Source organism: Lolium rigidum, chromosome 6, assembly GCF_022539505.1.
Source record: "Lolium rigidum isolate FL_2022 chromosome 6, APGP_CSIRO_Lrig_0.1, whole genome shotgun sequence".
NCBI lineage: Eukaryota > Viridiplantae > Streptophyta > Magnoliopsida > Poales > Poaceae > Lolium > Lolium rigidum.
Genome location: NC_061513.1, coordinates 294,895,701 through 294,909,785, shown reverse-complemented (window position 1 = coordinate 294,909,785; position 14,085 = coordinate 294,895,701). Strand labels below are relative to the sequence as shown.

Below are 14,085 nucleotides of genomic sequence, written 5' to 3'. Positions count from 1 at the left end.
GAAATCGATTGCTTAACACTTACATGTACAATATTATCTCCATTTCATTATAGATGTCGTAAACTTTTATAAAATTTAGATGTATCTAGATTTTTTAAAATCATCTAAATTTAGACAAACCTAAGGCAATTTTAATGGAATAAAACTTACCGTAGTGGCACGACAACGACCACAGAGGAGCATGCCACGTAGTCATGGGACGAATCAACTGTGGAGAAAGCTAACTAGATATGCACGATCAATTGCACATTCGACCCGCGTAGTAGAATGTTATATATGTGCGTAAAATTTTGATTTTAATAAATTACAATCCAAAACTTAAATTGGGATATTAGATTTAACACTCTGCCATGTAGTTATACTTTGATAAAATACCATCTTAACCTTCTACTAAACATACGTAGGAACCATATGGACATCTTTATGGTTTCAAAAAATATTTACTTTTAAGTAAGGTGAGATGTACTGGCAAAAACTGAAACGGTGGAAAATTAGCCACGACCATGTTACTGCTATTTGATTAAAAAAATGTTAAGAGTTGTCTAGAAATTTCACATCTATTTGATGTTATTACAACCACATTATGGTCAAAAAAGCGACTCATATTTGACATAATTGTAACCGACCATATTAGGTATAGTAGTCTATTCTTATAGTGCAATAGAGAGGGAAGATAAAAATAGCCTTTTTTTTATAGAAAAGATAGAAATAGCCTATTTCCTTTGAGTAAATCAGTTTTAGAAAATATATATGGATCATGGGTTCCTACAAGAGGAAAGACAACTTCACACAACAATCACGTCGTAAAATCAACAAGTGGTTTAGAAGATGAAACAACGTCTTTTCATGGCAGCATAGTCACCAGCTACATGGCACTACATGTACATGTGAGCGAGATGTAGAATGACTCTGTTGGGGTTAGGGATAACAAGGATGGACAGATTTATACATTAACAATAAGAATGTCCTGATAAAATTGTGTCCACGAAAACTGGCAAAAAAAAATTATAATTTTGATATACCAGTGTGTAAATATATATAGTATATTGAAATAAGCTAATATAATAGATATCTTAAATTAGAGTTTAAAATATTTTTTATTGTTATTAAATTTAAGAAACACATTGATATAGAAAATCAAACATCTTTGGGACTATAATGTCTAATGTATTACGTATTTGGAATGAACAAAGAAAATGGAAGTAAAAAATACTGACAGAAAACATCAAAGATTTTTTTTAACTACAAATAGAATATTATTACTGTTTAGTTCGCCTAGCTTCAGTTCATTAAGCTACTCGAAATGGAGCGATTCATATGTTAAGATGATTTAAGCCGTATTACTCTTATAGTTCCTATCATGTATTGTGAATTATTTGACCCCACTTACATAATCCTAAAGAAGAAGCCCTCGCATTTGCGAGGGCCACCTTGCTAGTTAATATGAAAAAGCTCAAGTTGTCCATCATGGAGCACATTGAAAAGCTCCAACAAGTTTTTTTGATTATCTCCCAAATGTTCTGATAGAAATCAAGAGGGAAACCATCCGGAGCTGGAGCATTATTGTGTTCCATCTGAAAAACCGCTTTCTGCACTTCCTCCTCAGCATAAGTGGCAATAAGAAAACCGTTTTCCTCGACAGAAACTCGAGGAATGTCATCAATCCTGGATTCATCCATCCTCACTAGATTACTATCCACCAGATCACCAAACAAATCTTTATAATAATTATTAACATATTCCTTATGTTGTTCATGTCCATCAATCGTCCCCTCATCCCGTGCGAGAGAATGAATGAGTTTCTTCTTGTGTACTTCTTGTGTATGCCATTCGTGACACTATGAGAACATCTCCTATTCTAATCTCCTTCTAATAAGAACCGGGTCTTCGATCATTCGTACGATTTGAGTTCCTCCCCGCGAAGGATTCCAGTCAACTTCGCATTTGATTGACTCTCGAATTCAATTTCTTGCATCGCTAAGGGTCTCACTTCAGATCACGTCTTTAGATCTATCTACTGGTAATGTTGTAACATGAAAGGTTTAGGTGACGTACATGATGGGACTATAGCAATTGTATCAATTCATTGGGACTCCAGGTGCAGAGTGGTGCAGCAAGAGAAATTTTCCCTACAAGAGTGACTCGGAGTTTATATTGAACTCCAGGGGAACAAAGACGAAGCTTGTTCCAACCTCGTTTAGCAATCTGCAAAGCAAAGTTTTTTTCTTGTGCTCCCAACTCCACCGTGTGGTTGTAAAGCACAAGGGCTTCAATATTAGTAAAGTAAAATAACAATAAATAAAATATTAGAAAGAAAATTAAAGCTAAAAAGTTAAAGCTAAAAAGTTAACTAAAACAAGTAAATAAAGATGTTTTTGGGTTTTTGGTTGTAGTTGCAAGAAGTAAAGATATTTTTGTATTTTCGAAATTAATTAATGCTAAAAAAATGTAAAGGCAAGTAAAAGCAAGTAAAATTTGGTTCTTATGATAAAAAGTAGACATGGGTTCATCGGTGCACTTGTCTGCTCTCTCATAAAGGTGTGGTGCATCTCAGGCCACCACCACCATCCACCTGCAACTCTGTGCCAGACCTACCCATGCATCCACCACGCCGGCATGTGCTACCCATATGCCATGAACAAAGTCGCCGCAGCCTAACTCCTCGCAAGACGACCCCGACCGAGATCGCACGCCGCCGCAAAGAAGCACCCCCACCACGACGCCCGGGGACATAGCCTCGCCAAAACTGACGCACCACGATGCCGGTCAAGTCGAACAATTTGTCGGCATCCAAGTACTCTCCACTGCACTCCAGCAATGGCATCACCTCGAGGCCACCCCAGATAGAAGAGAAGCCGCACAGGCCAGGCGGCCAAGGACCGCCTCTTGGCCCACCTGGCCCAGATCTAACACCAGCACTAGTGAGACGAGGGAGGAGCCCCGCCGACGCTGGCCCTGACCGAGAACCACCTAGCCCAAGACGAGGCCCGCATGGCCCCAGATTGGGCTGCGCCGCCAACAACCACTCCGACGCTGCCCATGGCCACGTGCAGCGCGAGCCCACACGTCCGCCAGGACCGCCGCCACGATGCCTTACCGTCGCTGCCGGACCAAGCCCAGGGAGCCCCGAAGCGCACCTCCCTCACCCGCTCATGTCCCGCGTAGGAACGCGTGCGAGCGGGTAGAGAAGGTTCCGCCGCCGCTGGCATCGCGCGGGCTTTACCCGGCAGCCATCGCGTGCGACGGCGGTAAGGGAGGAGGCGAGTTGCGGGCACACGGGTTAGGGTTCGGCCCTGGCGTCGACCACGGGAGCGGCGCGCAGGAGCCCCATAACTAACTTAACCACCCTCGGCGTTTTGGACTCGGGCTGAAAGTTCTGATTGCAATCTATAGACCATCAGACTGCAACGTAACAGTTGAGGTGATAGTCGACTCACTGGCTGGGCTTGCGGCAGAGGAGCATTAGCATGCCTAGCCTACATCGATCTTGTATATGCACTGAGATTCATCTATGACTAGCAATGTTTTGTTTTTCTTCACTGGCATCATGTGTAGACCGCAAAGATAATTTAGCTGACACTGTAGGTCTAGCTCGATCACCCTTGTGTGGAGCCACACTCCGGTATCGACATTGTTTCCCCGCTTCCACATGTGTACTCGCCGGATATGACCTTCGTTGTGTATCAAAGCAGCGAGAGCGATCCATCGGCATTGACACCTACGAAAAATTGTTGTGCCAAATTGGTTTGCCGGAATCGAGATCTACGTCAAGGAAGTGTGGCCGGTGTCAGCGCTCACGTCCAAGGTGTAATATTTTGGGGCTCCCTGATGTATGCGGTGTAATACGGGACGAGGCAGTGTGCAACCGCGCCACACACGACAATGGCTTGTTTGAAACACAAAACCGTTCTTCTGGAACCGGTAGAATTCTCTAAAACACTATATAGGTGTGCTCCACTCGGATCCGGTGGATGAGAACGTTAGGTTGCACTTCTGGTCGTCATCGTTGATAAAGAAGAGAATCGCTATATAACCTTGAAATAGCCCAAGAATCGTTGGTTTTGACAACACTCAGCGGGTGGCAGGTGCGGGCAATCGCGTCTCACATGCACTTCCATCTGGATTGATTCATCGCAGTGGATCCAGAAGACGAGTTGTAAGAGGAGGAGGCCATGATGCGTTGCTATGGCTCCTGCAATCTAGTTTGATAGAGGGAGTCATGCCTACACACCCTAGAAGTATGCATGACTCAAAAGTGATGCACTACAGATTGCCTAACGATAGAATTAATTATTGATGTTGTAATCTACTGCATGCTTTGTTGAGTTTCTATCCATTCGTTGCAACATGCAAAACTTCAAATGATGAATTCGTAATTAATTTGGTTATGTGCATCAATGGGTGCGTAGCTAGATATCCCCTTTTCCCAAAGAAAAAAAAAGCAACGACTACATATTATATTTATTTTTTCGAGATTGAAAATAATAATTTTTTTTCGAGATTGACTACATATTATATTGATAGACTGGCTTCCTCCCAAAGTAGTAGACCACCATGTCTAGCTAAAAATCAAGTAAATATAAATTAAAAAAAAGGGACATGAGAATTGGAGGCAAAGGTGTTGCCGTTATAGTTATATCTCCCCTCAAGTGCGTGGACGGATCAAGCTTTCCTGGCAGAGCACCGGAGTGAACTTCATACCATGTAGCCGTTCTCCAAGATAGTAGAATGTCTGCAATGCCTTTGTACTAGGGTCGTAGTATCCCAACGCCCTCCCTGTGCTGAGAAGTATCCTCCCGTCTTTCGGATCAACATCCAATAATGTAGTCTTGTTCGAAGAGTACATATGTTTAGACTCTCCGAGCTCAACACGGCAGCCTATTGACCAATAACCACCTTCGAGGGTCCAAACATCTATGGCATTTGCCCTCCTGTCCGAGCACAAGATGCAGAGGTTACCTTGTAACTCGATGATGGACGTGATCCCATCACGATTGCATCGAGGCCCTCTCAACACCTCGAATTCTCTTGTACTAACATCGAATGCCAGTAGTTCAAACCTTGCAGACGAAGACTTTGTTCCAAAAGTAGAATCTACCTTCCAGTAGAGCTTTCCATGGGCATAGACAGGCTGCATGTCAGCCACTGGTTTTGGTGGAGGGCTGATTGAAATCCATAATGTTGTATCTTTGAGCTGGACGTGACACTCCAGTTTGTAGTCTCTAGAGCCCTTCTTGTGGCAGACAATACGTACTAGTACATGCTTGTTCGTCCCCAAGTCATACCCAAGTCCTATTGTTGCAGTAGAGTCCCCTGCGTTTCTTTCATCCGGAAATACACGTTTGGAACACTCCATGCTAGGGTTGCAAAGGTAGTGGATGCAAGAGCGCTTCATCTCGATCTCCACGTCCATCCTCATATCCATCTCCATCTCCATATCCATCTCCATGTAGGTGTAGGTGACGAGAACGAGACCGTGGCATGGTTTGGAACAAACCATCCTAGGACCCCAGTTCTCCATGTCCGTGTTCATCAAGAATGACATCATCTCGTGCTGCACTTGCACCTTCTCGCTAGGTTCCAGAGGGTAGTAAGACAATGCAGACAAGGGATAGCCATGGACAAGCTTGATCTTATGGCTCTTGCCCAGGTTTGCGTGGAGTGCGTGCGTCTGCGTGAATCGGTCGCTGCTAATCACGGCGCGCCATCCTTTGCACACACACATCAAAGTAACTACCGACCGCGTCGGCATCCACTTGAGGACGTCTGACCATGCCTTCCTCCACGGCGAAGAGTAGATGATGTCCTTGCTGGTGCGGCCTATGGACACGAGGCTCTCCTCCAGCAAGGCTACTGTACCCGAGCAAATTACACGAGGCTCTCCTCCAACAACCATGGGAGTGCTGCCAACATGAATGTCAAACGCAAGCACATGTTTGTCTGTGGCGAACATAATCTTCTTCTGTCCGTTTCCGGTGCGGTAGATTTCAAGCGGGGAGACCCAGCGCAAGCGGCGCAAATCAAGTTCGGGATTTTTGGCTGTCTGTGGCTGCATGACTCGGCAGAGCATCTCCCATCGCCCTGCCTCGTGGCGACACGCTAGCCGCCAGATCCACATGCAACAGTCTGCAGGGTCATCGTCGACATTGCCGCTACGAGGTCGACGAACGCACAGGCACAAGAACCCGTCCAGTACCGTCAGCGTCAGCGAAAAGACATTACCTTGTGCAGCCGGGGGCACCGTCAGCGAACCGAGGGTCTCGTCGACGATGTCGAAGGTGGTGATGCTGTCGACAAGGCCATTGGCACCTCGTTGCCGGACGAGAAAGTGGAGGTATCCGTCGCAGAACACGGCGGGTGACCGCACGGCGCCGGAGGGAGGCTTCTGAGCGACCGCCCTCCAGCGCGCGTGCGCCGACACGTCGAGCGTGAGGACCTCGCAGCGGAGGGGGGAGTTGTAGGAGGCGAAGAGCCGCGCGACCTTGTACTCCCTGGTGGCCGGGCTGTAGCCGAGACCGTAGGACACGCAAAAGCACCGCCCGCGCCCCTCGGGGAGGCGCAGGAGCTGGCCGGTGCTCGGGTTGCAGACGTAGTAGCCGCTGTGGGCCTCACGTCGGAGCAGGACGAGGCCACGGCAGGGCTTGGTGAGGACCTTGACGCGCCATTTATCGTCAGGGTCGTCGTCGAGGTGATCAACCGTGGTCGAGAATAGTTTGGGCACCAGCCGGTGGTGGTTGGCTCGGTGGAGGTGGAGGTCGACGAAGGGGGCTGAGGTGAGCGTGGCGGCCCAGGAGCGCGACAGGCAGCGGAAGCGGCCGACCGACCTGGACGGCAGCCGGGAGAAGATCTCGACCAGGGTATCGTCCGGCAGCGTCGTGGTGGCGGCGTCATGGCTGATGTTGCTCCGCGCGCGCTTGGGCTTGGCAGTCCTCGTCCTCTTTGGTGTCAGCTGCGGTATGGCGCGTTGCTCGTCGTCGTCGCCGTAGTCCAAGACGAGGCATCGAAGCCACGACGTGCTCGCCATGCATAGATGGGATCCCACCTATGTTTGTTGGAACGGAAAGCTCCTCGCGCGCGTATCCTGATGATCCCCGTCCTATTTTTATTTTTTTTGACTGATGATTGGATCCACGGAGATGGAGTCCTTCTAAGGTTGTACTCCCAGAAAAGGAAGTCAGTAATCCACCGAAAGAAGTCCAGATGCCCCCCCCAGGTTTCATCTTTGGAACGGAGAACCCCCCCAGGTTTCAGGTGGAACACTTAACCCCCCAGGTATTACATACCGGTTAATTAGCCCCCTGTAGGCGGTTTTGAAGTCTGATGGCTGGTTTGGAGGTCCACGTGGAGGGTTTGGGTCAAGTACCTGGTCGTTTTTGTTCTGTTCCGGTCCAACCCAGCGCGGCGCCGCTTCGCTCCTCTCTGCTCCTCTCCGCTTCAGCGCCGCGCCGCGCCGCTCGTCTCTCCCGTCGCCGCTCGCCTCTCCGATGATCGGCGGCCGACGCTGACGATTCGAGGGCGATCCTCGAATCAGTGCAGGTTGGTGCTCCTTCTTCCCCAAAGTAGCAAACCCTTTCCCCTAATTCTGTGGAGGGGAAATCAAGTACGGAGGAACGGGAAGAGTAGGGGCTCGTGGATGGGTCAATTTGAGGATGCAAATCTGGAGATTGGATTTGGGGTAGTTTGTAGTGCCAATACTGTTTGTTTTTCTTCCGATTTTGTGGGATTTTGATTTTCAAAAAGCCTTGGTTTTTGACAGTTGGGCGTAGTGAACGGGAAGGACGAGGAGGGTGGCCAGCAGCGGCAACGCCAAGATCATCAATATTCTGGTACGGGACCTTACCTAAAGATGGTTCTTTTTTTCTTACTGGATTAGCTTGATAGCAGAATGTTGGGACACTTCATTGTCAAACGTTGTGTCACTGCATTGAACTAAGTTGATAGCAGGCAGACGGTTGACTGAATTTGTTGTTTCTCTGTTCCTACTTGTAGGAGTACCAATCAATTGTGAAAAAATAAAAAATATAAACAACTGCAAGATTTAACAAGTAGAGTTGAACATAGAAATTCACACAAGGTATCTGCTGTAACCAACTAGAATCAGTTTTTGATAATGTCTTTCTCTGAATTTAGCTATGTTCAATTATGCCATATGGGCCGTACTAAAATTTGCATGTTTCTGTTCTTTTTTGTAGAATGGAGAGTTTATGTGTTCGATTTCATTATCGCGGGAAGTTGGAATATGTTGGGAATGATTGGCAACACATAGGTGGAAGGAGTAGCTGCTCAGTAGTGTCAATTGCCAAGCTCTCACTGGCAGAACTGAAAAAGAACTTGTCTGATCATGTGAGTATTTCAGATAAAGATTTACAGGCGACGCGGCTATCTTGGAGACTGATTGATAAGAAGCACAATTGTAATTTCTTGTGTAGTCTAGATGACAATACCACAGTGAACTCAATGGCTAGGCATGTGACTAGAGTTGCTGATGGCTATGTTGACATCTATGCAAGGACGTGTGAGGTAGTGACAGAACGTGTGCCAAAACGCGGGAGGTTGAAGTGGTACTTATGTGGCAATGAAGGTGGACATGGACAAGAGTAGTCAATTTCCAATTTTGTCACTTTTTTGGTCTCATATATGATCTCATATTTACTGTATAAATGCATTCAAGTTGTACGCAGCCAATATGCTGTCAAAATTTATATGATCTCACATTCCAGCCATAAAAGCACCTGTATGCAGCCAATATGCTGTCAAATTTTGAACTTTGTTATGCTTCAACATGGAGAAAACTCTCACTGTCATATGCTGTAAGAACACTCTGTGTCATATTACAGTAGCACTATTTTTCTACTGCTGTAAAGAGAACTCTCACTGTCATATGGACTCAACCTGGAGATTACACAGGAACCAACTTGACAGTAGCACTACTTTTCTAGGTAAAGCACAACTGACAATAACACTTCTATCTATTTGCAATGGTGGTTCTTCATTACAGGTATATATGAAAATTAAAATCTGAAATCAGTTATTCAAAATCTTGAAGCACCAGATTACACAGGGACAAAAAATAACCTCTATTCATGAATCAGTGTACAAGGTACATTACATTGAGTCTTACACAGGGACAGAAAAAATGATCTCTATTCATGAGTACATTACAGACATTAGAGCACTGAATAAGATGGTTGCACTACAATTCTTGAATAATCCTGTGCAACCATCTTATTCAGTACACCATCGTTGAATAATTGCACATGATTGCACAGAATTATTCTACATACTCTGTAGTGAACCATCTTATTCATGTTTACAGGATACAAGAGATCTCCTAACTCTACATACTCTGAATACAACAAAATTTGTCTAAAACTGGGACTCTATGAATACAACAACATTTGGCTAAAACTGAAACTTTTCCTCTTGTTCAGGTAATCTTCTCCAAGCTGACAGAGGAGCAGGGGCAGGGGCAGGGACGGTTCCATTGCCGGCGGCAAGGGCGGCCGCGTGCGAGTCTCCGTCCAACGATTCGCATCTGGTCCAAAGATCAACCTTCCACCACACCAGATTATCTGAAGAAAATGAGAAAAATCAATGAAACATCTGACAGCTTCAGAGGAGCTGCTAATACAACATACCATAGCATGAGCAGAGTAAAAATGTCAATGTAGTTTCCTTTACTGGACCCCCTCAATACAATTTTCCTTTCTTTAACCCCTTGAACTAATCAGTTCAGTGGCCTGAATAGTGATGAAATAGGTCAACGGAACTAACAGATCATCCTACAGAAAAGCTAAAAGCATGCCTACACATTAAAGTAATGAGATGCAATGTTTGCAAGCACAGTGCATAATTTTCGAAGCAACCTGAGCCTGGTTGGATTAGCACCAAGCCACCAACATAGGCTGCACAGAGAAACAATTGGATTATCCTATTGGGGAGAGGAAGGTCGCCATTTACATTGGCACCCCAGCTCCTGCGGCGCATCGGCAGGATGTTGTGCGCGGAGGCGCAGCAACTCCGGCTGCGCAGGCGGCGGGATGGTGTGGCCGGCGGCGCAGTTGTGGGATGGTGTGGCCGGCGGCGCAGCGGGAGGATGGTGTGGCCGGCGGCGCAGCGGAGGGTGGTGTGGCCGGCGGCGCAGCGGAGGGTGGTGTGGACGGCCGCGCGACCTCAGATGCAGGACTCGGACGGACTGGACTTTTCTCCCTACCCTTTTTTCCTCTGATCTACGTGGCAAAACCACTGTCCAGATCACCTTGAAACAGCCATCAAAGGGCTGAGGGGGTAATTTAACCGGTTTAGGAAACGTGAGGGGGTTAAGTGATCCACTTCATACATGGGGGGGTTCTCCGTTCCAACCCTGAAACCTGGGGGGGGTATGTGGACTTCCCTCGTAATCCACCGGGTATTCAGGTTCTGGCTGAGTACGCCCGCGCAGATGGGTCGACCGTACGGGCCGAACGCAGCTGGCGAGAGCGCGCAACGCAGGGAAACCCAAGCCTCCTCCTACCCTGTCGCTTAATTAATTGCTTGCGCTCTAGTATTAATTGTTCACGGAGGCAAAACCTGCCGGGAGCACATGTCTGGTTCCTCCTCGAGCGGCCCACTCGGCTTGACGACGCCGCCACGCCTATGGTATATGTATTAGTTCTACCGGTCTCGTGTTAAGTGTTAACGTGGGGAAAGGGAGATTGGGTTGCTTGATCTCCTAATGATCTAGGTAGATAGCTTTGTACTTGTACTCGAGGCAATACCGATGTGAGGTCTAAGCAACGATGACTTCACAAGCCCTTGACCTACATCATATTATTTCTACATCATTTGTCTTCTATTAGTGATCTGTAGCTTGTGCATACAAAGTGCGAAAAAGGCGATCATTGTTGCGTCATAACTCTCCCCCAAATTTAGGTTTTGTGAGACTTGTACTTTTTTTTTTTTGGATTGTGTCGACTCGTCTCTACTCGTCGGGGCACAGTGTCTTTGGCCGATAAATCAGGCCCCTCCCATTATCCCTTCCAATTGGCCTCCTAGCTCGTGCCCTAGTACGGACAATCGCTTCGATCCTGACAAAGTGTTCCGCATCCAGGCTGGAGCCTCACCATGTCCCTCGAGGATATGAGACTAGTTGCCGCAGTGTACACCTAGTTGTGTAGCTAGGGATAAGAGTTGAATCCGTCAATGATAGATGGTGCAGAGTTGAATCGTACTTGTCGGCACCAAGCGTGCTTAGTTGTGGGACATGCATGAAAGATGTAAGCGCTAGAGTTTCTCCATATATCCCCTCCGTTCTGATTTAGTCTTACATTCAAAAAAAGTTCAAATAATTTAGGCACACATTGATTAGTTCTATTTTGCCTCCACATGCATTTGTTCCCGAAAACAAAGCAACCTTTGAATTACCCAAAAGCTTAATCAACGTGTCGACCCAGCTAGGATTAAATTACTTCCGTGAATAACTGCGATGATTGGGGTTAGTAGTACTGTACTTATATCATTAATCATGGCCGGAGGTGTTTTGGGATCTTAATTTGATCATCCGATCCACCGCGAAAATTCATTTTACCCAACACCTCGTCTTCTCCCCAACTTCACCCACATAGCGCCGCCTCACGATCTCCGCTGATTCCGGCCGTCTTCAGCGATCTCTCCCGCCGTCGACCACCGCCCCGCCACCAGCTTTTCCTCATCTACCTTTTCCATGGCATGGAACCCCCGAGTCGCAGCCCGCACGGCGAACCCTAGAAGCCCAAGAACTCGAAAAGCCGGCGCCGCCGTATGGCTCTCCAATGCCGGCCGCTCCTCCCTCCACCTCCTTCCCCATCTACGGCCGGCCGGCCGTCCTCCCCAACCTCCTCCCCAACCTCTTTAAGATAAAGTTGCAGTGGTCAAGTGCGGGTATCCTTTTCACTACAAATATGCCTATTTTCTGTCACACTGTATGGTGTCTTTTTTGTTTGGTGATAATTATTGCGTTCTAGATAAACGTCTAAAAATTTATCAAAAGTTGATGTATTGGCCTTATGGCATGCTGTTCTGGAATTGAAAAGCAACAAACTGTCATTTTACTCTTTTTTATCCATGGCATTACACTAATTAAATCATTTTTAAAATTGTACTGACCGCTATTCTATCGTGCTGAAGGTTGGGAGGCTACAGGATGTCTTGAATTTGGCCGAGACGCCTGGCCTTGGCTACGACCTCTCGGGAGAGCTACTGGTTTACCTCTACAATCTCTGGCTCCCATGTTTTTTGTGGTTGTACTATGCTCAGGCCATCGAGCCGGGGACACCTATTTGAATTATGGTGATGACGATCATCTGGTCACCTAATTTCTAAGGCTTGTGTCTAAGAATGTCACACGCTGGCCAGGTTATTAGAGGTCCGGGTGCTAATATTTAGTCTTGGTAATTGATGGTTGAAGGAGCTCTTCGGCATCGGAACCAAATTAAAGATGCCTCCCTTTTCTGTATACTATATAGAAGCGGTCTTAGTTTGTAATGTAGTATCGTCTGCACTCTGCAGTGAGAACTATGTTAATATTCAGATACCTTTGGTTTACACTTGATGCTTATATGATGAGAGTTTAAAACATGATGGCCTGATGATATTTTGCATGGAAGATGGGAGATCCTAGTGTCGAGGAGGTGGCGGAGGAGACCCACGATGTGTCTCAGGAGGCAAAGGGCGTGGCCATGGAAGCTTGTCCCTTTCAAGGTAATGTTGTTTCCCCTCTACACTAGCTAGCTATTTTCGGACCAGTTCTGTTTTGTTTACTTGTATGCTTGGTTTTGCTTGGCAGGGAGGCTGGAAGGCGAAGACCACTTACAGCACTAATTTGTTCCTTAATTCTGCTGTAGAGAGAGCAGCATCTGTGACGATACCATCTATAGGTGATTCCTTTGGTTCTTGTTTATCCCCTGTTTTTCTCTTCTTGCTCAAGTTCATGCGCCGCACATGCATAACGAAGGTGTTAGAGGTAGAGCTTTCTGGAGTATAAATAGATGGTTAAGAATGCTGAACCTCTATTGATTATAGTTTTTAAGCATGTTATGATCGGTAACTAACCCATTCTTTTATTGTTCATGTATCTGCTGGTCAGCTTTGTTGTGCAGATGTACATTATAATGTCTAGCCGCAGAACTTGAATAAAAAGGGACGGTTAAAAGTGCAGTACTTTAGTTTATTCTAACTTTCCCGCATTACCTTTTATGTATGTTCCCCTTTAATCACCTTATTTTCTCTCTCACATTGTATGGTCTCTTTTCTCTTTGGATATAATTATTGCGTTCTAGATAAACGTCACCATATATCATCAATAGTTGATGTATTAGCCTTATGGCATGCTGTTCTGGAATTGAAAAGCAAGAAGCTTTCATTTTATTCCTTTTTATCTATGGCATTACACTAATTGAATCACTTTTTTAATTCGTACTGATGGCTATTCTATTGTGCTGAAGGTTGGGAGGCTACAGGACATCTTGAATTTGGCGGAGACACCCTGCCTTGGCTACGACCTCTCGGGTGAGCTACTGGTTTATCTCTACATTCTCTGGCTCCCATGTGTTTTGTGGCTGTACTATGCTCCGGCCATCGAGCCGGAGACGCCTATTTGAATTATGGTGATGATGATCATCTGGTCACCTAGTCTCTAAGGCTTGTCTCTAAGAATCTGACACGTCGGTCTGGTTATTAGAGTTCCTGGTGCTAATATTTAGTCCTGGTAATTGATAGTTTTGTGTTATAGGCCTAATCTTGCTGTTACTTGAATATGAATATCCCTGGTTGGTATTGTGTGGTCGTTATCTCTGATCGATTTATATGAATGGTTGGTATTGCTCAGTTCAGGCTTAAGTATGTATCCATATATGTAGATTCTACTTGCAAATTCTGCATTCTTTACATGAGATGGACCATTCTCCTTATACTAGTGATGTGTGCTGCTATTTCAAATCTTGTCAGTTTGGGGTCAATTCTAGTTGAAGCATGCCAGTTTACTGTTTGGATGCGTGAAACTGTTAATGTAGCCAATCTTTGTTTCCTGGGATATATATTAGCCACTGTATTTTATCCTCGATGGCTAGC

At 46.0% G+C, this 14,085-nt stretch overlaps 1 long non-coding RNA gene across 1 annotated transcript; it reads left to right on the top strand.

Moving 5' to 3' along the window:
* Nucleotides 1-12,499: 12,499 nt before the first annotated feature.
* On the top strand, nt 12,500-13,684 carry LOC124662254. The gene is made up of 3 exons (XR_006990367.1): nt 12,500-12,717; nt 12,803-12,893; nt 13,461-13,684. It is a non-coding gene; the product is annotated as an uncharacterized LOC124662254 (long non-coding RNA).
* Nucleotides 13,685-14,085: the final 401 nt, after the last annotated feature.